This window comes from Amblyomma maculatum, chromosome 1 (genome assembly GCF_055883805.1).
Source record: "Amblyomma maculatum isolate TAMU_Amacu chromosome 1, ASM5588380v1, whole genome shotgun sequence".
NCBI lineage: Eukaryota > Metazoa > Arthropoda > Arachnida > Ixodida > Ixodidae > Amblyomma > Amblyomma maculatum.
The window spans coordinates 66,320,032-66,345,682 of record NC_139344.1 but is presented as its reverse complement, the minus strand read 5'-3'; the positions used below and the strand labels follow the sequence as shown (position 1 = coordinate 66,345,682).

Sequence of the window (25,651 nt, the reverse complement as noted above, 5' to 3'; positions counted from 1 at the left end):
TTTTTCGGCGGTTAGCTAAGGTTGGCAAGTTAGCATTGCGTTTTAGTTCAGAGATACTAACGTTATAAGAATAGGCTGAGAAAATGACTCGAACAGCGCGATTTTGTACTGCTTCAAGAGTAGCTGAAAGGTTATTGTGATGAGGGTCCCAGATGGCGCAAGCGTACTCTAGTTTGGGGCGAATAAGTGTTAAATAAGCCTGGAATTTTACTGATCGGGGTGCTTGACGCAAGGTTCGACGGAAATAACCGAGAAGGTGATTTGCTTTGTTAGTGACGTGAGTTACGTGAGAAGACCAGCATAGATCTCGCGTTAAGTGGATGCCTAAATATTTGTATGCTGTTACTGGAGTGATTTCAGTGTCACTGATAACATAGCACGAAGATGGTTTGGAATGACGTCGATGAAATGATAAGAGAGATGTTTTCTTCACATTCAATGACATCAACCATGATTTCTGTCTTTACCAACGCCCTGGCCTCTGTTATCAGACACGTGCAGGCATACACTAGGCCATGTGACCTGATCTCTTTCGCACACTTCATAAAGTGCTTAGAAATTTTCAAGGTCGCGTAGTATTAGGACACATCCTCAGAAGGTGTTATGGCGCATCCGGTGTTCGCTTTACAAGAATACTGGCGGCAGCTCTGCCTGTGGCTCGTACTACATAGTGACAAGAAGAAGGCAACAGCTTCTACCACAAGCGCAGAAAGCTAGTGTTTTCTGAGTACAACGGACGCATCAAAATTGTAGTGTGGTCACCTTAGATGGCGAGCTATCGGCGAAAGCAAAGAGAACGACGGTACACAATTGCACAAACAACGTTGTTAGGTTAGCGCTCCTAATCAACGTATGGAGACACTATGAACAAGGAAATACTTCGTATTTTCATTGACGCAACACGATAGTGCGCCGAGGTGGCGCAGCATGTCGAATTTCGGGCATCCGAGCTGGCTTATAAGCATATAGTCACAGCTTTGACGATGCAAAGCATTGTTTCCCTTTTTGTGGAAGCTGTTTTATAGTCAACGAAATGCCAGTAACGTCAAAGCGCTTGCCTGCCGGAAATGGATATTCCGATTTCAGGACATGTCCTGATTCGCGATGAAACCGAACGTTCGAACTGAACGCATGACTTAAATTTTATATCAACCGAGCACGGTAGCCTTTTGTAGTACAAAATTCTTATTCCTAGGCTGAAATGGAAAATGTTTAGTTATTTGGTATTAAATATTAATTTATTATCAACCAACCGTCTATATTGCTTTTTTCAGAACACTGTTAGCAATTGTGAGGAATATTCCGGCACCACTGGATAAAAACAAACACAAAACAACGATGGCATCACAAGCGTAAAGCATAAATTTTGTTTCCTTTCAGCGTAGCATAATCACCCCTCTAAGAATTCATTTTCTTTTGTTCGATCATTGGAACATATATCATTCGAGGAAGCCTTCGGGCTTAGCTATCGGAGGCGGGATCGATACAAGTGGTTATTAGCCCGCTCTTTCCACGTTTTTGGTGGGCTGGCAGCCACAGATATAAAAACAAATTCTAGAAAAGTGACCAACGAAATATCAAGCGTCTTTTGAAGACGTCAGCTTCAGCTAAACGGAATTCGAAGCTCAATCGTGCTCGCTGCTCGTTGGGAATAAAATCGTTCTGATTAATTTTCTTTCCTAACGAGCAAGGCGCCATCTGGGCGTAGAGAAAAGAGAAACCGCTTAAGGAGCAGTGAGAGCGGTCCCTTCGGCTATGCCTTCTCCTCGCCGGCTGTTGCATCCTAGTCTCCTTGTTTCGCTTTATTTGCCACTCGGAGCTGCAAACAATAACCGCACGGCACGCAGTCTCAACTCTTCCTTGCGGGTCCAACAAGAACGCTGTTAGGGGCTGGTTATCGTTTCTTATTTCTAGGTAGTTTAATTGTTTAATTTTAGTCAGTTTGTTTATTTTTGTTTAACCCCTGCCCGAGATGGCTCAGAAGTTCCGGGTCGTACAGACGTAAGTTTTGTCAGTGTCACCGCCTAGCGCGCCTGTTACGGCCATTGCATGAGCACCAGCATTTGCTTGCCGGCTTGCTTGATCATCAGGAATGAGTAAAGTTGTCGTAACCCTGTCCGGCATCTAGAAAATTTTGGTGTTATCAGCCCAGCTTTTTCAAGTTGCTTGCTACGCAGCCATTGTGAGACTGACACTAAATTGGTATTTGTAGATGGGCATAAGAAGCAAAAAGAAAAATTACTGGCAGAATAATTTGGATTTATCAGGTGAAGGTGCGACACGCGGGATAAAAAAACATAAAAAGAAAGCACGTCACGGGCCCATTTGAGCAGAGCTAGCGTGTCCGAAAGTCGTAGCGAAATTATGGGCTGATTCAATGGCGTCATTGAACACTTTGCCTAGCCGAAAAAAAAGTAGAAAGAACGTATTCTTAGGGCCAATTAGTTGGATTAATGCGACGGAAATGCGATGACATCTGTTTTTCACTCGCCAATCTATTCTGATTTCATCGTCTTTCACTCACCCAATCTACCAATTTGGATTTTATTGCCATTCTGATTTATTCTTCTAATTTCTTTTTGTATTCGCTTTTTTGTTACGCTACTTTTTGCCTCGTAAATCTTACTCCGATCTCTCCCATTCGCAAGATATATACTTCTCTAGTCCGCCAACCTGAATTTCTCTCTCTCTCTCCGCCTGGCATGTGAAGGTATAGATTAGACTCAGACCAGAAAGAAAAATGGGATCTCTTCCATGTTCCGACTCCCTACCGCATCGCGATGACAAGTGAAGGAAGAAAAATCTCCCTAAGCACCACATGTCACCTGTCAAGGTTGACAGGTGGCAGGTGGTGCTTAGGGGGATTTTTCTTCCTTCATTGAGAGGTGGAGAGTGCAGAGAGACGCCGAAGCCAGAGAGTTTTCGTGCTCACGACACTCCTAGTCAACGCATTAAAGACATACAGTTGCAACACTGGACGGTTTCCTTTCGGTAGTGTGCAAAGAGGGGAGTGTGAAGGATGATGGATTTGTGCACAATGATTGAACCACCAGTCGCTAGCTTTGGTATTAAATGTATTGAGGGAGGGCTCTGCATAATCTCATAGACTAGCGTGAACCGATGAACGGCCGGAGCTGTCTCACGGCAGTATGCGTGCACTCAGGCCTCCAGGTTTGTTGGCTTGAGAGCTTTTTTTAAGCATGGGGCACAGAGTCCGATCTGGATGATCGACTTACCACGTGTGCCTAATTATGAGTGTCAAGAGTGTAAACTTAGCAGCTCATAAAAATGTGAACAAAGGTTTCGAGGGATGATCAATCCGATACTCAGACTTTCGATAAGATTACTTTTCTTCTTCTCGTCTGGCTTGTCTTCATAGTTGCATATTCAGAGTTACGAAATCCCTTTGTGGGTGCAGCTATTCCTTTACTATCCCTAATTTGGTTTTACTGTTTTCACTGTGTTTTCAAATGCTACCACGTGCGCAGTTATATTCACAGCCATCGATACCACATGCTTTTCTACTTTTATGTTAATTGTTTTTATTGTGTATTGCATCATTTTCTTTTTCATTTCATAGCGTCGGCACCTTATTTATATCCATTATGTGTGTAAATATGATGGTTAAGTCTGTTTTGTACCTAGCCGTTTCAGTAAGTATTTTTCTTAACGCCACACCTGCAAATAGCTCCACTAGTGGTTGCAGTATGTGAAAATAAATAAATAAATAGAAAGAAGCCGAATTCGTTGCAGGCTAGAAATTCCCAAACTTTTAGAGAAGAATGAAAATTGCAATAAAATGTACTTCGGTGCGGGCACAATATAAAACATTGCATAGTTATCTAACGCAGCATGGTCAGTGTTCTGCGCCGGTATTAAGCGTATTTGGCATCTGGCTGCCAGTTGAGTAAGCCTTTATTCCTGCAGTTGTGCTTAAGAAAATTATTCACTTTCTTCATTCAAATAAAGGACGGATGCCTAGTAGTGACAACAATTTCTGGAAATAGTAGCATTTGGATCATAAAAATAGCAATGTAATGGAAATGATGTCACATTTTCCCCTCCAAAAATATATACCGAAACGTTTGTTGCTGTATATTCTCATTCGGTCATTGCCGACGATAACTATTTAATTAACTATTCAAATTATTCTTAAACCTTGTTTTGTCTTCTTGCTGCACACACATAGGTACTGACATGCTGCAACATAATTTATCAGGCTGAGGCCCGCAAACTTTGGAAACGCGGTAAACCAGCATAGAACAGAAATTCATACTCTTGTGGGTCTGTGAAAGTCACCCATTTTCAGGCGGGTATCGCTTTATTTTAATAGTAATTCAAATGCACAGGCATAAAACTATATCTTCTTTTAGCCCCCTTTCCTTACTGCCTTATAGAGATAAAGCAGCTTCGCTAGTCATCATCTTTGTGCAATGTGTCGTGGCTTGTCCCTGACCTGTATGCTGCCGTATATATCTGGCATGCATAAGAAGCTTGGACACCGCATCTGACATATATCGGGCCTTAAACGTGCGTGACAGTGTCTTTTGAGGCTGCCAACCCGAATGCGGCCTCTCTAAGGCTACAACGGCATTCCCAGACGGGACAGCAGCGCTGACGCGCCGACTGCGAATGTTTTCATTTGGTTTGTGGGGTTTTATATCCCAAAGTGACTCAGGCCATGAGAGACGCCGAAGTGGAGGCTCCGGAAATTTCGACCACTTGGGTTTTTTAACGTGCACACAGCACGTGCGCGCCTTGCTTTTCACCTCCTTCAAAAAGCGGCTGCCGCGGCTGGGATTCGAACCCGTATTTGTGGGCGCAGAAGTCGGGCACCTTAACCACTGCATCATCACGGCAGGGGTACGCAAGTAGCCGGGTTACACAAATGCGATAACTGGCACGTCGCATTACGCCGCGTCGAGGTTTTAGCTTATCGTATTCATCTAAACAGGGGTAACGCACTAAGAAAACTTGCCGCATTATTGCACCAGACGAAGGTGGACTGGCAAGAGTACGCCGACTTTTGAAGTGCATGTAAACGCGATCGCATCGCATTAGAAACTATGGGAAGGGAATTTTCTGAACGTCTGAAGAAGCTCGCAAAGCACCGAGAAAGAAAAGCCGCCGTTTTACCACTGTACCCTCAAAGACAAGCTGCTTTAAAATACATTTTCTTCATGGCTGCACGACCACTAAGGCTATGTTTTGACCTTGAATAAGAGCTGACTGTCTGATGGTGTAACTCGCCGCGACTACAGTCATGTAGGGCGTTGGTGGTAAGCTAACTATATATGAAGGCGGCGCTGTTCATTATGCATGCGACTTTGTAGAAAAGGATATCAAGGATCTTCGACGCCAAAAGTGCACTAGAACATGCAAACACGAAGCTGCGGTTTAGAACCCTGCCCAATAGAATCGGTAGTCCGACACTTAGCATAACGTCTCACAGCGACAGCGTCTCTCTCTCTCGCTCTCTCTCTCTCTCTCACACACACACACACACACACACACACACACACACACACACACACACACACACACACACACACACACACACACACACACACACACACGCACGCACGCACGCACGCACGCACGCACGCACACGCACACGCACACACACACACACACACACACACACACACACACACACACACACACACACACACACACACACACACACACACACACACACACACACACACACACACACACACACACACACACACACACACACACACGTGTTAGAGTGAGTGCACATCAACTCTGGCTAGACAACCACGCACAAGTATTCCCCAAAAATGAGATTACGCCGACACTATGCAGGAAACCTCGCCGCACAGGAAAGCTGATTCTTCACGTGTACAGCGCTTAGTGGATTGAATTTGTCGAGCTCACAACGACGCGGATGCTACTTGCGGCCACTGTCATAGAACGTTTTAGTGTATTACTGCATGCGCCAATGACTCTAAATGATTTCCTGAAACCGAGGAAAGTATTAGGGATTTCTGATGTTTGTGATGTTGATAAATAGTAAATTAATAGAGCAATTGTTATTTTTTTCCAATTCCAATAGATTTCACCGTATGAGAGAAATTTTACACACTTGACAAAATTTACTATAATCAGCAATTATTTTTTCAGCAACGTTAAAGTGCAAGCTACGAATCACTGGCTGCGAAGACGTCATCAGAAACTGCGCATGGGCGCGGTTATGTTCTGGCAAGGAGTTTTAAAGGATGAAGATTTCTTTGTCACTAATATTAGGGTTACTTTCAGAGCAGTGCCGGATATAAAACTATTCCGAAAGTAATGGAGGTCATCTTACCATGCGATTATAAATATGTATTTATTCCCGAACTAAACACTGATTTTTAAGCCTGCATGAAGCTGTTTTACTCCCCTTGTCAGAAACGACGAGTTTGTTCGGAAGACAGCACTAAGATGAAAAGGGATTATAGTGATTATAATAAGCTACCAGTACAGTACATTGATCTAAGCCTATTATGTAATATTTAGTGTAACAATTAGGGACAGGGAAGATATGTTTCCCAAATGTTCGAGCATTTCTCTGCAGCAAAATGTGCTCACTACCACTGTTACGGATGCGCAGAAGCCTTCAACAGCAAAATAAAAAAAAAATCGCTGAGTTTTAGTTTTAGTTAAACCCGGTAGGTTGCGGAAGCAAAGCTGACGTAGCTTCTTCTGCGGCGCAGCGTGGCTACCGGCCGGGATTACGCGACGTGCTGAAACCTGGCGTAGTGTTGCTCACGCAATAAATAAAGAAAAAGAAATGCATATTGACCCGGGGTTTAACTTATGAAAGCGACATCGGCTATGACGGATGATTGCAAAGGCTGGTTTCGGTGTCGTTTTTTTTTCTCTCATTATTACCACCACATCGACCACGTGGGATTGCTTAACGTGCAGACAAATCCCACAGCACAGGAGCACCTTTCGAAACGGTCGTGATTTAACCCCCCGTTCTCGAAGTCAGCAGTCGAGCGCCCTTACCACTGAGACACCGCGACGGCCGTTTAACAGCCATAAAACAACAACAACAACAACAAACAAAACGTTCTCACACATTTCTATGCATTCTGCTCTATGATGCAGTCTGCTGTCGCATATGTTTCAATAGCTGCGGTATTCCAAACAAAAACAGGAATATACGATTTCTAAGCGTTTACTTTGTTTTATTGACGGCCGCTAACTGTTTTGATTTCACACGGCTCTAACGACAGCTCCACTGCGTTTGAGACGCTGCGTGTCAAAGGACTTCAAATGCCGAAGACCGCGACTGATGATGTCTTTATTTAGCATACGCGATAGGTACTCGATAAGGACAAGTGTTTTTTCTTTTAATGAAGCTCGCGATGATAGTCTGTTCGCATATGTCTTTGCAAGAGGCATACAGGAAAACAAAAGCGCGCAGGAACCGTGAAACAAACAAAAAAACATTTGTACACGCCACGCATGCGCACGTAGAAATCACTGCGGGCTGGCAGGCGACGCGAACAGGCATCCACACTGGGTAGGTTTCGCCGCTATGCCGCTAGGTGGCGACTCTGCTCGATCTCGAGGCCAAGAGGCGGTGCACGGGACGTACAGGGTGGCAGAGGCGCTTTCCTGCCTCGACTATACCCGACGTCGATCCCTGCAGAATCCGTCGCTATCAGCAGCGACCAAAGACAAATAGCTAAATGAAATAAAAACGAAATGAATCGTTAGAAAATACGGCCCCCAGAATAGTTACGACATATTTTAACCGAGCACCTTATGTCATCAGCACAGAGATCATGGCCATGAGTATGTTACGTTCTCGGTGGTGAGGGTTTTATACGGTTTCGACATGCGCTTTTTTGTTCTAGCGACACTATGACGGAGCCGTATACATCGCTTCTTGCTTGATGAATTGGAGATGAATTTTAAATTCAAAACGTTAAGCGGGGTCTGTAGCATATAGATACAGCTCGCTAACAAAATAAGAGGGTTTAGAGGCTGAGCCTGAACAAAGGTGGTTTCAATGCGGTCTGGCAGCTTCAGAATGCACATACCATATCCTAGTAAGACAGCGAACAAAGCTTTAGCATTCAGTTGATGATCGCTATATGACGATCTGTGACGAGCACAATTTCTTCTGCTTTCTATTAAGACTCCGAATTGCAGAACCCTCTGTATCCGAAAACATTATCAATACAGTACGAAGGTCCCTCTTCTATTGATAGGCACTGACCGTGCCCCGACCATTATAAAGGCCGACCAAATGGAGTGCGCCTTTTAGATTGTTTTGAGAATGCTGTCAGGTCTATTATATTCCGTAATTTAATCCCACTTTTTTATCCGTGGCGTATAATTCCCAAAAGTCACTTTGAACTTCAGTTACAAACAATAAGTAACCTGAAATTTCTTCTTTTTGTGCAATCTGGTTGCTTTTCTCTTTCGTGCTGGAGTGACCTGTACCAGCAATAAGAAGGTATTCTCGGCGGAGTTGGCTGAGGTCTCCTGGATATTGCATTTCTGGGGGTAACTGATGAAGGAGTGAGTTCGACTGCCACGCCAGTAGGCGCGGATTATGACTCCTCGAACAGGGGGATAAGGCAAAAAAGTGAAATACTGCTATCGCCATTATCAGCCGTTGTCGCAGGAAAGCTGTGCTGACATCAATGCGGTCTTTTTGGCGTGGATGCCATGGAGGGGCCAGGGCTCGCACTCAAACCCGCGTCCTTTTCAGAAGCCGAGCTTTTCTGCTTTGCCCCATGGGTCAAAACAGCCGAAGTTGGATGCCAGTTCTATTGCGATTATAATCGTTGCTAGGAATCGATGCCTTCCCTTTCCACCAGTTCAGTCCATTACACTGCACCACATTGAGAGGTCTGACAGCATTCTTTCTCTCGGGCAATGAACGGAGCAAGGACCAAAGAAATGATTGAAAAAATTTTTTAGCGTCACGTCAGAGCCTAAGATGAGGAGGCTGTTAGTCCAATGCTGATCCGTTCACACATAGCTATAAAAAATACAAGCAATATTTAAGGTACCCTTCATGGACATATAAGGATCGCACGTGTACAATCGACGTCATCCTTGTGTAGAGCGCTCGATCGGCGCATTTTCCTGCATAAAAATCGATACCTCGTTGCAGTTTCTACTTTTTACAAGCAATGCTTCTACTGCAGTAGACCCACACAGACCTGTGAAGAAGATGAGTGTGAGCACTTTGTCCGCAAATCGAGAGGTGATTTTTAATTTCAGTTTTCAGCCCGAGCGCTCTAGTCAAGGGTGACGTCGACTGTATCTAAATGAAGTAAAGGTACCTACGCTACCGCGCACCGCTTTGAAGTGACAAATGGCTGCCGTTGAAAACATAACATAAACAACATAAAGCAGGCATGTTCATGCACAGCACGGCGTTTCGAATTGAGCGCAAGGAAAAAAAATGAAGGGAGCGGGAAATTCTTGGTGTGCTCTATATGCAGCAACGCAATTGGTGCACTCTGAAACCCCGCTGAAACCGCTGGAACAACAAGACGCTGTGACGTCACGCCCTATGTTATCGCTGAATGTAAGTTTCTGTTGTGTTAATCACGTTTGCGCTCTCTTTCTTCAGACACTGCAGGAACCGCGAGAAGAAGCTGTTACGCATTCCTGGAGCGAATAAACGAAAGGAATAATATATAAAGCATCTTGCTGGGCTGCTTGTAGTGCATGTATTGTCACACTTTTCAGTCGAAGTTTTTGAGAGCTCAGCGCAGGGCTGCTGCATCTCTGTGACCATAAATAAGTTGAGGCCGGAAAACTTCCTCTTGCAGCGAAGCGTCGCTGACGAGCCACGACTAACAATCTGCGGGTTCCGTACTCTGCACACGTTCATTGCAAGACGCTCCGACATTCAAAGTAACAGCTCTAGAATAGCGCATGCAGCTTTGCGTACTTTAGATACAAGCATTTTGCGGGATTGTTCGCTGTATGTCACATCGCTGAACGTGCTCAAAGGCAGACGCGATTAACTATGGACGGATGGATAAGGCTGAACCCTTTTAATCAGGTGGTGGCGGCGCACGTCACCTTGCTGTGACGATCAATATACTTTGTACTTAATATTGCCTCGATTTAAGCCATCAATCAGATAACCTCCGCTTGAATATTTCTATCCATGCATGCAATGTCTATATTTGTTCCACTGTGATTAAACCTTAGTGTGTTGAATAAACAAAACCCGTTGCGTTTGCCGTGAAGTGGACCCTTTACAGGAAAAGGTATCAAGTAATTCAGTCGTCTCCTCCTCCAGTCCACACTTACCGCACATCGTGCCTATATCTCTTGTTATTTGACCGGGTACGTCTTACTCTGCAATACTCCTGCCCAGGCTTCAGACAACAATAAACTCCCTTAAAATTATCGTAGATGTTTTCGAATAATATGATGATAAGGGCGCCATTTGGTTTTCAAAACGTGAACCACTTTATCGACAACACGATGTTTATTTTTAGGCAGGAGCTGCTGAGTTTTCAAGCAAAATACGATGTAGGTAGAATATATAGTTAATTCATGTTGTTTTATTCAAAATGCGATGATGCGAAAGCCATGCTTTTGTACGCAATAAATAGCACTTTCATGTGCCACAAAACGCAGTAGCACAGGCCAGTTGATGAAAAGAGAGTGGTTTCGTTTTAGAGGGTGCCGCCATGTTGGCTATTTAACTTACATCTTTCATGTCCTTGAGCGTCCCCTACACGAGCGTCCATTACGTGTGTTACATCATGGGGCAGTTTCTTCGGCTCTTTTCGCAGCATCCGAGTGGCCGCGTCGGCTTCTGGCGTTTCGACCAATCGCGTGCCACCGATAACGATACTTTCGAAAACTACACAAAGTTTGAATACGCGCCCTGACTACATCGCCAATCATAACCAGGTGATGGTTACGGGGTCCTGGTGTGTCTTGACGTCACGAGCTGAAATCGAGTAGCAGAAGACTTTTAAAAGATTTTTATCAGCAATAAATGCATTTTTGATGTTTTATACACTAAATTAGCCCTAAATAACCACATCATCAGCAGCCGGACTGTACCCACTGCAGGGCGAAATGCCTCTGTCATATTCCTCCATTTAACCCGGGTTTTGTGCTAGCTGCATCCACTAGACCCCTGCAAACGTCTTAACCTCATCCGTCCATTTAACTTTCTGCTACTCCCTCCTACGAGTTCCTTCCCTTGGAGTCCAATTTATTAACTTTAGTGGCAATCGGTTATCCTCTCTTCTCACTACTTTCCCTGCCCATCCCCATTTCTTTCTTCTCGGTTCCCACTAGAATGTAATTAACTTCAGTTATTTCTCTGACCCACACTGTTCGCTTCCTATCTTATTGGCACTCACGTGTGGGGCTGAAATGTAGAGGCTAACGAAAAGGGTTCTACTTAAGCTGATGACAACGCAGAGAACCTTGGAACTGAAAAGGCCAGAGTCAATTTTTATCTAAAAACGAAAAACAAAACAGATATGCACGAAGTTGTCCTCAGCGTCTCTCCAAGTAGGTGCCTTCATCAACGTCTCGTCATTCGTGTTTTACGCCTAGTGACGATACGGGTCGAAGCTAAGTGAACCGGGCAGCTGAGAGCAACCCCCTCCCCCCCCAACTCTTCTTTTTTGTAGAATCCAGCCAACGTTGTTATGTCGCTACAACAATTTGCGAATGCAGTATACGCTGTAGACAGAAACACAAAGCACCTCACCTTTCTTACTGAAACGGATAACTGCGAAATCCGATACAGAATTTACTATAGCCCATCTCAGCGAAAAAAAAATAAACAAATTAGCTTGTTTGTACCATTTAGCGCTTTTCAATGAGTACATCTGCTGACGCTTCGATTATGCCCCAGCGCGGTGCTGCACGTAATCACGTGGCTGGGACTCATTTCACCATGTCTTCTTTCTGTCTGCAAACATAAAACTGTCTCCTCCAAGTAAATCTACCACCTTGCAACGTCTTTACAAGACGATCAGAGAACTGGTTGACCTCTCAGAACTCATTAGCTCTCAAGTAACTAAAAGGCCCATGTAATGAGAAAAAAAAAATGAAACTTGTCAGAAGATAGATACGCTGTCACCACGCGTCACGTAAGCGGAACAAAGTGCTCACACAAAGCAGGCACTTTGAATTTGGCTAAGACACTCTGACCGACGGAAGCAGACGTTTTTTTCTTCTTTGCAAAGCTAAGGCACTAAGCGCTCTGAAACACTTCGGATGAAGAACTTCGAAACGAAAAAAGAAGCATCCGGCTCCTGATTGAGCGAAAGCCTAATGCGTATCTAAACAAAAATTAAAACTAAGCGCATAAATTTTGTCGGGGATTATGACTACGAGCAAACGAGCGAGCGCGATACCGGTGCTTCCTTGCTTCCAGGCTATCCCATTAAACCCAAAGCAGCGGCTTTTCCACTCGGCTAATTACTGCAATTATGCGCTCATTTTTCCAACCCGCTTTGTTGGCTCTATGAAGGCGCTGGCTATATGCGGCCCGTCATTGGAGCTTCTCAAGCAGGCTTCATTGAGTTTTTTTTTTTTTTTTTTGGTATATCCGTTTCGCACTTCGTCGTGACAATGTCGCTCCAAGGAGATGGTACCGCTTTCATTGGGCGGTAAATAGCAATTAAGCCACGCGTGCCATGGACAAGTACAAAAATAAAAAGAAAGCTGACAGGATAACCGTGATAGAAGAGCTAATGTCGGCATCGTGGCCTGCAAAATGGTTGTTGCCCCAGGAAATTTGCATTCCCACAGGCAACGGCCATAAATGGAATTATTTTTAAAAAATTTACTTATTTTGAATATTTAAGTTCCCGCCTAACAAATTCGTGCTTTGGGCACTGCTGCCGGGTGTCTGCTCCCGTAGCTGATTGGTTCGCGTGTGCTGGGTAATTTCCGCAGTTTAAAAAGAGCTGCAGCATTAGTGAGCTTTAGCGGCTTATTCGGTAAGAACAGGTTTCTTTTCAATATATAATCAATAATCATAGGGCGTTCGTAATGGAGCGCATTGGCGAAAAGATGATGATTGTCTGTGGCGCCGTGAGCGTTGGGTTGAACAGCACATATATCTATCTGTTGCTGGAGGAAGGAGGGAGCAAAGCGCATTCTTTTGCAGTCCTGTCGGAGTGCACTGCTCTGCGCCCGAAAGGTCTGGGAGGGGATTATAGGGGGAATTAAAGTTTGTGTGAAAGAGGAGAAAGTCAAGGTGGAGAGGAGAGGACGTGGGTCTAGACCAGGGTCATTAGGCTGGTTTCCTCGATGAAGGTGAGGAGACCCTGGAGGGCGGCGAGATGGTGGGACGCGGGAAAGAGGAGATGTTGCTGCGTGGAACAAGGCAAGCCTAACTTGCTGAAGGTACGTTGTAAGGAGGCTCTTTGCGTGGAAAAAGAAGGACAGGTGCAGAGGAGATGCTCCAATGTTTCTGGTTGACCGCATCGGGCACAAGATGGGGAGGGAATTCTGCCGTGACGGTGCTTCCTGGCCGCAGGCCAGCAGGCTCCCACCCGGAGGCGAAGAAGGATTGACCTGTCCTCCCTACTTAGTTTGTTGGGAAGAGGTCTGGGAGGTCTTCCAGAGGCAACTCGGGAGTCCGGATGGAGAGAGAGAATGTTGTTGAATAGAATGTGACGAGAGGCATCGAATTTAGTGAGAGAGGTGGTGAAGGGGGCATTGAAGTGAGCTGCCTTAGCTGCGGAGTCAGCAGCTTCATTGCCCTCGATTTCGGAATGAGATGGGATCCAGTGGAAGTGGATGTCGTGCCCCATGTCAACGAGTGAGTGAAATCTAAGTACAAGGGAGGTGATGCCTTCAGTGGAGACCTTTGTGGTCTTAAGGAGGAGAAGAGCTGCCTTGGAGTCAGTGAGAATCGAGATTGGACGGGAGGGTTGAAGATCCTGGATAAGGTCCGCGGCTAGGTGTAGCCCTGCGATTTCTGCGAGGGTGGAGGAGGCGGGGAATGGGAGGCGGCATTGTTTTGCGATGCCGAGGGAGGGGATGACGCATGACGCAGCGGAGGAACCGGAATCAGGGAGGACAGATCCATCAGTGTAGAGAAGCAGGTGATTTCCCAGACGCTCAAATATGAGCTCACGAGAGCTGGATAGAATGGCACAATGAGGTGAGGCTCTTTTTGAAATGCGGTCTAGGCCATCTGAGATGTTCAGGGGAGGAATGCCGGGAGGAGGGGGAAGGAGTTGATAGGAGGGCGGAACTCCTATGATGTCTTCATACAGATGGGCTATGGATCCCATGCGGGAGGAGGGGCGAGAGCGAAGGTTGTCGACGAGCGGATGACCATCAGGGGCTATGAGCAACCGGTCAATATGGAATAGTGCAGTCCTAAGAACACGAAGGGAGAGGGGCCAGAGCTTGGCTTCTGCGAGGGTGGGTCCGATGGGTGAGTAGCGAGGGAGGGCAAGGAAGGAGCGTATAGCCCTGCGATGTGAGATATCAAGTTTTTGGCGAGCTGCGATGGAAAGCTTTAGTAGTGGGAGGGCATATGTAAGTCGGGATGTGGCTGCGGCCTCGAAGAGCCTCACCGCCCAGGCTGGGGAGCATCCGTTGCCGCGCGCCAGGAGGAGGCGAATGGCTGTCGCTATTTGTGCTGTCTGAGCCAGTCGGGACATGACCTCCGATCTCCAAGTCAGGCGGTGATCGATTGTGAGACCAAGGTATGTAACCTGCCATTGCCATGGTAGAGGGATGCCATTGAGGGTGAGGGGTATGGTGGTTCGTCTGGCGGCTGCTCTAGGATGGTAAAGAAGAGCAACGGTTTTGGATGCCGAGGCGGTGAGGCCCATGGATGCAAAGTCCGCAATGATGGCGTTTAGGGTCAGCTGGAGTGAGGAGCGCGGGGCAGACATTCTACGTGTGGGACCAGTAACCCACAATGCAATGTCGTCCGCATAGAAGGCAAGAGAGACGGGGAATGGAAGGGATAATGAGGAGGCGTGGGATATGCCGGCGATGCATAGGTTAAAGAGGAAAGGACTAAGGACGGACCCCTGAGGGACACCGGTGGGGAGAGATCTGGGAGAGCTCAGGGATGTGCCAATACGGACTTGGAAGGTGCAGTCTTGTAGAAAGGAAGTAATGAAGAGGCGAAGCTTGCCAGTGATAGAGATATGATCAAGGACCCCGTGTATGGCTGAATGCTGAATGAGATCAAAGGCGCTCTGAACATCGAGAAGTAGGAGGGCTGCTTGGCGTTTGGTACGAGCCTCTTCGAGTGAACTGACGATGTCAGATATGGAGTCCGCTGTGGCCCGGTGTCTGCGAAAGCCGGATTGCGTAGGTTTGAAAAAGTTTAGGATGGAAGTGATCCACTCCAGGCGCTTAAGTGCAATGAATTCCATCCATCGCCTTGCACGCTGCTGAGGTGAGGGAGATGGGCCGGTATGAGGAGAGAGCAGTTGCAGGTTTCTTTGGTTTTAGTATGGGAACAATGAGTGCGTTTTTCTATGACTCTGGTAAGATTCCTAAGTGCCATATGCGGTTGAAGGACTCGAGGAGGCGTTCTTTCTTCGGTGCGTCAAGGTTCCGGAGCATTTGGGTGGTTATACCGTCCTCCCCTGGAGCGCTTCTGCGGCGGTTGTGGGTGAGGGCTAGATTGAGCTCGTGAAGGGAGATTTCTTTATTGCAGAGTGCAATGATACGATCTGCGATTGGAGGGAACGATGGAAGGAGTGGAGCTTGAGGGGAGGAGGCTCTGAGTGAAGCGAGTTGAAGGGGGTTGTTGGGAGCGAAGCGGTCTGCAAAGAGTTCCGCCAGTGCTGCATTGTCGATTTGAAGAGTGATGGCTACGGCGAGGACGGGACGGAGAAGGCGGATGGGATGGAGAAGTGCGTCAAGCAAGCGCCAGACGCGCGATGAACTTCTGGAGCTCTCCAGGCTGCTGCATAAATTGCCCCAGCTCTCTGAGCGACGGTGGCTGGCGTGCCGGCGGCACTGCGCATCACAACGGTTATATTCAGTCTTGTGCTCAGGACGCGACGTGCGTATGACGCGGCGCTCAGCCCGTCGCCGTTTGGCGCGTAGGTTGAGCATCATGAGGTCAGGTACGGGGGCTGTGATTCGGGCGGTGCATAATTTAGAGGATCTCTCCGCGCAGGAGACAACAACTTGGAGGATGTCCTGATCAGCGGGTATGCTCTTTATGGCGGTTCGGTAATTAGTCCAGTTTGTAATTTTGTAGGATCTTATTGGCTGTTTTTGGCCGCATTCCGGCGTGAGAAAGATGGGGAGGTGATCGGAGCCTCAGGTGTCCGGGGAGGTCGCCCAGCTGTAGGAGCACCTCTCAGATGCTAGGGAGAGGTCAATACTTGTGGGGATGGTATTGGGGCGTAGGAAAGTTGGTGCGCCGCTGTTCAGAATCTTCAGGGCAGAGGTATGTATGGTGTCCAGCAGATGCCGGCCTCTGCTCGTGCAGCGGCGGCTGCCCCAGTCCCTATGGTGAGCATTAAAATCTCCACATATGACGGCATCCCTTCCAAGACTACTACGAAGCGAAGCTAGTGAGGAGGCATCCCAGGGTCTCCCTGGGCGAACGTAGATGCAAGCGACTGTGGTGTCCAGGCCGCCTAGACGCGCCGTCACTGCGCAGCACTCCAGAGGGGCTCTGGTGTGATGAGCAAGAGGAACTGCGCAGTGCGTGAGGGATCTTTTTACGTAGATAGATGCCCTGGGATTGCCCTGAGGGTGAGAAAGGTTGGAACAGGGGAAATCGGGGCTGGAGCTGACTGTGCAGTCAGTGAGGCTCGCGTATCCTATGTAGCCGGGGAGGCGTAAGGCGGACGGTTGTACATATGATTCTTGGAGGGCGATGATGTCGTAGGGGGTGTGGGGAAGAATATGGGCGAGCTCCGCGTGCCTCCTACGGAGGGATAGGATGTTCCACTGGAGGATGGTGGGGCGATAAGGCTTTCTTTTCTTGTCTTTAGCCATTATGGGCTGCCTGGTTGGCTACCACTGCCTCGCAGGTGGCTCGCGCTGGGGAATTAGGTGAGGAGAGGGAGGAGGGCAGTAACTGCCATTAGGAGGGCGGCGGTGAGAGGATCCTGATCTTTCTTGCTGTGCGGGATCTCAGTGGGGGAGGAGGAGACAGGGGGGGATGCAGGAGAAACCCCAGGACGAGGGGCAGGTGGAGGAGATTGAGGGGTTACAGGTGCATCTGCTCTGAAGAGCGGAGTTGTTGCAGATCAAGTCGCTGCCCTTCGAAAAGCTTTCCTCCTTGAGCCAGGGCTCCCCGGTGTTCCGCGGGAGAAGGATCGTCACGTGAGCTCATGCACTTTGATGATGCCGCCGTCAGCCACGACAGCCCGAGCGAATTTCCCTGGGGGTATAGTGCTCTAGAATATTGGGCAGTGTGACGACCGGCGCCGGAGAGCGGGCCGCTTTTGCGATGACAGGAACCGACTTCCGCGAGAGGGCGCGACGTGCAACAGGAGTGCCACGTTCGCCGCTCGGCGCGTAGCGGCCGCGGGGATAGTGGCGGTAAAGATGAGGGTCGCGGTTCTCTTTGGAGCTATTTTCACACACTACGCAATTGGTGCGATATGTAATAAAGAGGCTACTTATTCCAACTTCTTAAACTGATCCCTGCCATTCCTTTACGTTAATCTGGAGACGCCGTGCACGCTTGGATAGTCCTACGGAGCAGCGCGCGATGTTTGAATCGCTATTTGAAAACTCTTTCAACATTTCTTCTTCCTGCGGACAGCCATAAATCGTCCAGATGAACAATTTGTACTTAATGCTACCAACGAAGTAGGGTGTTTTGCATTCGTTCTTCCAGTAAGGAAATAAAGGCCGAGGAGCGCTACTAACACGCGCAGAAAAACAGTATACATGCGAAGCAAAGCTCTTTAGGAACACCTTATTTTTTTACGAGCCTTATTTACGAACACATTTTTCATCTTGAGGCTATTAATACGTAACAACGTTTATCTTGAATCGCCAGTAATCTGTAATCGTTGTCCTCTACGCAACCTAGCTAACCACCACTTACAGAATTGACAAATACAGTGTGCGAAAATTTAAGGGACTGCGGTTACCGGCAAAAAAAAAAAAAAAGAGCGTATACTCGACTCAAGCATTTATTTTTTGTTCGTGATTAATAAATACATATATCGCGGACATTTGTTTACGTGCCGCTGACGAAAGGGGGAACCAGCTGTTTAGGTGAACCAGTATAAGCTAGGGCAATACTTCAGATAAAACATGAAAAGTTAAACCTGTCACATACGTTTACGAGGGATTACGGTCATATATTGGGCACTTGAGTGCGGACGCTTTACTGGCATCAAATTGTACTGAGCAAAAAAAAAAAAAGCACTTATAATTGCGCCTCGTATTGGTAGGTATGATGCAGTTCTTGGCGCGCACCGAGAGAAAAAAAATGCGAAAACGATGACGGGCACCTAATGCGCATGCAATTAATATAAGGCCGAATTCAAATGCGGACATTAATGCCTGTTTATTCTTCGAGTGTGTGGTATGAAATGTGAGTAATCGACTGGATATACTCGCCAACTACTGCTTGCCAGACTACAGTCGGGCTACTTGCCGCGGCTACTCTTTGCAGGACTAATCAGGCTATAATTGTTAACAAGGTTGATATTACACGGGGAATACTTCCAAGGGAATTTAATTGTTTTCCCTTTGGGAACTTTTGTCGTAGTTCGCTTACTTTGCAAAGAGCGAAGCCGCAAAAACACATTAAATTTAATTACTTCAAGTGTGGGCTTTCTGGTGCTCCAGGTAGGTAAAACTTTTGAACTTCCACATTTTACAGGAAGGTTGAAAAATCTGAAGTGCAAAGGCGTCTAAAAGGACCGTACACCCGAGCCAACGTTGTAGGTAAATTTCTACCTAGCTTCGAGCCTATGGCGCAGTTTTTGTTCGTGGCGAGAAACCGTGCCGGCCTCACAACCTCTCTTTCGCAGAAGGATGATCTAGCGGAAGCGAATCAGGCGTTTCCTATAGCCTCTGCATCCTCTATTTTCCGTCGTTCTGTCTTTTTCAAATTTTTTTTTTCGTATGTGCACCAAAACAGGACTAGAGAGATCTGAGGGCAATGACTTGCATATTACCGGTTGTTCGAGCACTCAGAATAAAAACTACCTAGACATTTTTTGGAACAATTGTCATTGTCAAACTATGTGCATTGAGATGATGTCTTAAGCATAGCGCGCATCTCTGGGTATTTAAAGCTACCCGTTACAACAATGTTCCAGCTTATGGAAAGAAAAGAAAATGGTTTGTTCTTAGATTAGTGTACAGTTTTACAGTTGACTCTTAAATTTCGACGCTTATATATTTATGCGCGTTCGATTGCAGCCTGTTTGTGCACTTTCCTCTTCCCAGGCCTTCATTTGGTTCTTTTCTTTTTTTTTTTATTGTCTTTCATATATCTCCACTTTTCTTCGTCTTTAGCTGCCTGTCTTCTTCTCCGTCGTGTTTTTGCAGTGCCGCATGAAAATTCCAAACCTTTGTTCACATTCGCTCTATTCACTGCTCCGCATGCTTTCCACCAACCCCTTTCTACCTGCCTCGACACGTCTCTTTTTTTTTTTTTTTTTCCTGTGAAACCTTTTTTTCCCACTTCTTCCACCTTTCTTGACCCACTGTGTTCCGTTATTCAGTAGCCCTTTACCTAGAGTGGTGTCGTTCGTTTTTCATGTCCTTACTATGTATACCTTCATGCGGGGTAGTCCACATTTATATCATTTGAACTAAATACCGACTTCTCTTGTGGCTTCAGGTGACGTAGTGTAGACCGCATAGTTTGCGCGTGAAACAATGGAATATACCATTTTGGACTGTTGTGGTAATGGGGTCACTGTGGCCAGCTTTAGTCAGCGCTCGAACGCACGTGTTGCATGTTTGACTTTTTCATACGTCCTGTCTCCACACGTCCTCTTTTCAAAATGAGTAAATTTCTGGAGGTCATTTAGGTGCATTAGGAATGCTAAAGCAAGCTGTACGGTGACTGAAGCGTGCTGTGCGAGTCTGAATTTGTACGCCCTCTCCAAGCTGCTTTCTTCAAAGCCCAACTCCGGTCATGTTGCTTCCCCGAGGTGTTGCCGACGGCCAAAATGGAAAATAAATTAGGTGATTGCTTACAGTACTGAGCCTCATTGACCGGCATATTTGTAAAATCTTGTCGCGAATAGCTCGAGGCGACGCACAAGCAAACAAGAACGTACAGTGCACACGGTATCCGCCTGCCGCACAGCGCGCATACGCGGGCGCCCGGACGGCTGACACACCAGTTGCTGGTGGCGCCCTTTGCGCTGCAGCGCCTCCGTCATCGCAAAAGCGGCCCCCCGCTCCCATGCATTTCGCGGCGCAGTCGACACACTGCCCAATCTTCTAGAGCACTATACTGGGGGCCCACCCCGCGGAGCAGTTCTTTTGGGTTGCTCCGTTGTTTGCCTGCCCCGTGCCTGCGTGCCCGTTCCCTTTTTTTATTATGCTGTGAAGTGGTATTTCTTCTGTTGGCTATCCAGGCCAGCGTGTATGAGAGCGAGCAAGGTGTGAGTACCAATTAGCGCGAGTCCAAATACAGGGGAGCATTGATATAGGTGTTCGTCTTAGTGGGAGCTGACGCTCTACTAGCAGAACTTCGCGATTTGAAAGAAAAAAAGAGCTTAAATATTAAGTTGGTCGCGTGGGAGGTCGGGTACATCTTCTGGAGAAATGCATTCTCATGCAATGACCGTGACACCTCAGAAGTGAGTATTTTTTTATGTTCACGTGGATAGCCTCAGTACTCTTGCCTAGGCGGTCATGTATATATATACGCCTCGTATGCCCAGCTATTAAAAGACCGGCGTGCTTTACAGTCGGCTGAGTAAACTCCGGCCTTGTTTGGTAACGTAGTGAGCTCTGGCAATGAGGACGTATAAAGGTAGCTGCTGCACAAATGCGGTCTGCAAATTCCAGGCCAGAATTCTGCAATAAAAAATGTTTGCAGAATTTTAACGGTGTTATTTTTGACAAGCTGCTGCTATGAAACATTTCTTTTTAAGCAAACGGTAGTACGCCGGCTATAAAACAGTGCAAATGAGCATTAGCGATAAAGTAGGGGAGAGCAGCTTTGTCAACGCCTGCGCCGCGAGTTGATGAGTGCGCACCTCGAGAGTTGGAGGGTGGCCCGCGCAGACTGATTCGGAGCAGGCGGAGCACCGCGCACCCCTACGAGCATATAGAGACTGGCCTGCTCCCTCGTCACCCGGTTCGCGCTGGAGCCCGATTCGCAGCAGTGCAAACAAGCAGGTCGATGGGCCAGCAAAATGTTTCCAGGCCTGGACCAATGTTTGCTGAGCGACGGCTCGCCTAACCCGGTGCTAATTCGGGGGCCACGTGACACCGGACACGGGAGGCGGGTGCCTGGCTACGCCGCAGTGCTGCCCTTTGAAGCTGGTGCAGCGAGCCAGGAGGGGAAAAGAGGCAGCCCCCACACTGGCCCATCTTGGCGGGGCTTTCTCTGGAAGTGAGCCCGACCGACTGGTCCGCAGCGCAAAAGCCGTAATCGGATAATTTCTTCAGCTTCGTTGATCATTGAGCAGAGGAAGGACCAAGAGTGATCAAACCGGTACCTTTCATTAGTGCCTCCTGGCTTGTCATAGCCCGTTTATTGTTCTTGCTTTTCTTCCCCACCAATGAAGAGCATTATGAGTAATGAGCTGCACACGCGCGTGTGCCGGCCACCGCTCGCGCGACGGCGTCGTCCGTCGCGACGGCGCGCGCTCGCTCCTGGGGCAGGCAGCGCGTGAATTCTCACCGAACGAAAGCCGCCGGATGGCGCTGGCGCCAGCCGGGCCAAAGTCGGCCCCTCCGCAAGTCGTGGCTATCAATCTTAACTTGTCACTGACCGGCCCCATGAGACAGCAGCGCTACGATGACTGAGGTGAGAGGAAAACACACTACTCATGTCTACCCTTGTCCTGGCCCCATGTAACGACAAGAGAGACCCCGTTTGGCTCATGATAGACATAGTTATTATGCGTCTCGGACTAGCAAGCTGCCTCTTCTGTATTTCACATTCTATCCAAAATTTGCCTATTTCATATTTACTGGTATTTTCTCTATTACCATGAGCGGAGCACGTTCCAATGCTCGACCGTCTCGCTTTTATACTCTGAAGCGGGGCACTCAACCGTGAGCGTTTTGGGACGTTCATTCTATATATATATACGCGGCTGGCTGCATTAATCCCGGCGGTATGCATGCAGCGAGCCAGCGCGAGCAGCCAGAGCGCCCTAAATGTGTTAGCGTTCATAGTGTGACTTGTTTCTCGGGGCTCGTTTTCGTTTTCCGTCTTTGTATCCTCTTCCAGACACGAGCTTCGATCCTATACGGCGTTATCAGTTCTGTACCCAGTGGCGTCGCAAATAAATGGGGAAGGGACAAAAAAAAAATTAAAAGGGGAAGCAGATGCTGACGCAGAGGAAGTGAAATGTGCATCACAGGACAAACAACCCTCATTAAAGATCGGTATGCAAACACCGCGACACCGATGAACGATCTCGCGGGCGAAAATGCTTCGGCTACTCTGTAATTTCTGTCGCTCGCCACACGACCTCGTTTCCCGCCAGCGGTGATGAAAAAGCCGAGGCGCCACCTTTGCTATTTCATCACACATTAATGTAATACATTAGAACAGTGTTCGTTTTGTTCAGGGCGGTTTATTTTATTTCATGTCACTCATCTTGCCAGCCTCTTTACTCTGAGCCCATCGCAGTGCCGCCTGTCGCTCTTAAAAAAGAGGAAACTTGTCCCTTTTGGCGGATGGACCTGCGGGGTACGCTCGAATCGTTTCATTTATCTTACTGCTGCTGAGCTTGGATGGCTGAAGTAGAGGAAGTGATACACAAATGTTATGAAGTGCTATAAGCAGGCAATTTATCGTGCAGCAAGGTCAACTTTATTCAAAAGCGTGCATTGATGTAGATGAAAAAACAAAGAAAAAAAAAAAACTGCGTGCGCTACTTGTGCTAACTGCGAAGTCCATTTGTCAGCCCAATGTACTTGCAAGAACCTGCGTCTATACAGGTGCGCAGAAGCACTCAAAGGGGTTTTTAATTAAGTAGGTGACAGCCACGAAGGTGCGGCGGCCGTTTTGTAGGTTATTTTCCGCGTCTATGTGCGTGAGCTATGAAGAGGTTCGTCTGTTATTTATTTCATTTCTTTGTTGAATATAACTTCAAATACCCCATGTTTGCGTGTATTAAATCATGATTAAATTACAGACAGAAAATAAGAATACACACAGGCGGTAAGAAATGGAGCAAATTCGGTAAAACTGTTTGCACTATACAAGCATATCCAAAAAAAAAAAAAAAGGAACAGAACTAGATTTTTTTTTAATAACACAAGGGCGTTCGCATGCGTTGATCTGAAGAGGAAGCAGTTGCCAATATTGTCGATGTTACTGAGGCTAGCGTAAAACGTTTTGCGTTGCTGAAACGATTGATGGCATAGCGCTTCGTTGACTTAATTTAGTAAGTCCTTTTCCATTGTCCCTTTAATCTGCAAGGCTCGCAAACGTCAATTAAAGGTGATGAGCTTCCAGAGTTACACCTCTCGTTTTCTTTTGATCAAAGAAATGTAGAAAAAACTGCGAGATTTGCAAGGAAGATTTAACTGGTCAGTAATTATTAGAATTGACTTTTATCATCTCCAGCTACCTAAGGACCACATTATATTATACTGTTCACAAATACGCAGGCCCATGCAGGAAATCGAGTGCAAAATTTAACAATACTCCATCGCCAGCAAGTATAAGACATTGCTACTACATAAATTTATTAGCTTCATCAAGAATTTATTTCTTTTTCATGAGAGAGGGGGGTCCTGCATCTCTGGACGCTTACACTTTGTATTGAGTTCATAAATATGTTGCAGACGACCGTTACTTCAAGCATGCAGGAATTCACGTAGTTATTGCTCGCCGTAATGAGGAACATTTATATTTTTACGCCAAGGTGCATATATGATACTCCGGGAGTAACAGCGTTAAGTCTCTGTCTGCGCATGCTCGCCTGGAACTGTTGCGCCGGTTAATCACCGGAGCAGACAAGTTGCTGCAACCGAGAGACCCTGCCGATTATGTGGTTAATAATGCGGTATTTAATGGCTGCGTGTTCGAGAGAGGTTTACGCAGCCATCAGAGAAGGGCTACAACGGTCTTGGCTACTGGATGCACGACAGTATAACTGCCAAGTTTTAGTGAAAGTATTTTGCGCTAATCTTATCACTACACAAAATCCCATCTCTCAGCAGAGCCAGTTTCAATTATATATTTGTTTGCTATGCAGAATGGCTAATCCGCCCTCAGCGCAATGATATAAATGTAAAGCGCACGAAGTTTGATGTTCTGAAGTGACACTTGTGCCACAAGGGACGCCTCAGTGGAGAGCGCCGGGTTATTTTATACTGCCCGGGATTTTTGCGTTTCGCCTCTATGAAATTGCCACCGCCACCGCCGGGATTGAATCCATCTTCTCTGGCTAACTAGCCGAGTGACCTATAGCCACTGAGGGATTCCCTGGTTCAAACCTCTTGAGGTCACGAGGTTAACGAACGAAATAATTCCGACTACTAATGATCGTCTGGACCTTCCCTTACTATGTGATTGACTTCTTCGTCATCGACAACCATCGGAGTACAAGCGCATGAGGTGCGAGACGGAACGGCAGCGCAGCAATTAGTTTCGGTCGGCGATGCCATGGCCTCCAAGTAATTTGCACCACCCGTTGTACATTCTGGTGCCACAAGACACTGTGGCATGAATTAAAGCTAAACGATAAAATGGCAATGTCCATACAGGCGTGCAATTTGTACGATTTTCAGATTCCCGGTGGAGAATCCAGTGGAAAGGCATAATTCAGGGCAACATAGTCACTTTAGCAGGTCCACTTAGTTCCAATTCACATTCATTAATTCTTTTGTGATAGGTATGGCAAATAGCCCTGCATGTACAAACTGCGGGTCCGACGAGACTATAGGCCACATTCTTTGTGAGTGCCCCATATACAGCGAGGAAAGGCAGTGTCTATGCCGTGCGCAGGAGCGTCTAGATGGACGCCCACTAACTGAAATTAAGAACCTAGGTCCCTGGCCACGGCGATCGTCTGCGGTGAAGGCCTCCCAGGCACTGTTCCGCTTTATGAAAAGCACAGGACTGATCGAAAAGCTATAATTTTTTATGTTACGTGATATGACAGTGACGAGATGTGATGTCACATGTCTGTGATGTGACTGTACTGTCATCACCCATCCCTCTCTCACCCACAACTTTTATACCCACCTACCCCTCTTCCCCAGTGCAGGGTAGCAAACCAGTTCCTTTACCGGTTAACATCCCTGCCTTTCCTCCTCATCTTCCTCCTCCTCCACATTCATTAAGCAAGGTTTTTATCTAGTCTTTGTGCGCTCTCTGGCTTTTCTTTGAGGCGATTAACGGCTCAGTATCGCTGACGTCGGCGCCGAAGGTGAATTGGCGGGAATAACGACAGAGGTATTGTTGCGAACAATTTTTCGTCGCGTAGCTATAAGTGCGCTGCACTAGACCTTAGAACCTCACAAAGGCATTCTGTTTCCTGCCGGTCCCGGCGCCCAC

General features: G+C 47.1%; 1 protein-coding gene across 1 annotated transcript in view; it reads left to right on the top strand.

Annotated features, from left to right (window-relative positions):
- The window catches only part of Ac76E (adenylate cyclase type 2 Ac76E), a 586,427-nt gene that overhangs the window by 49,106 nt on the left and 511,670 nt on the right, over window positions 1–25,651 (top strand). The window lies entirely within an intron of this gene.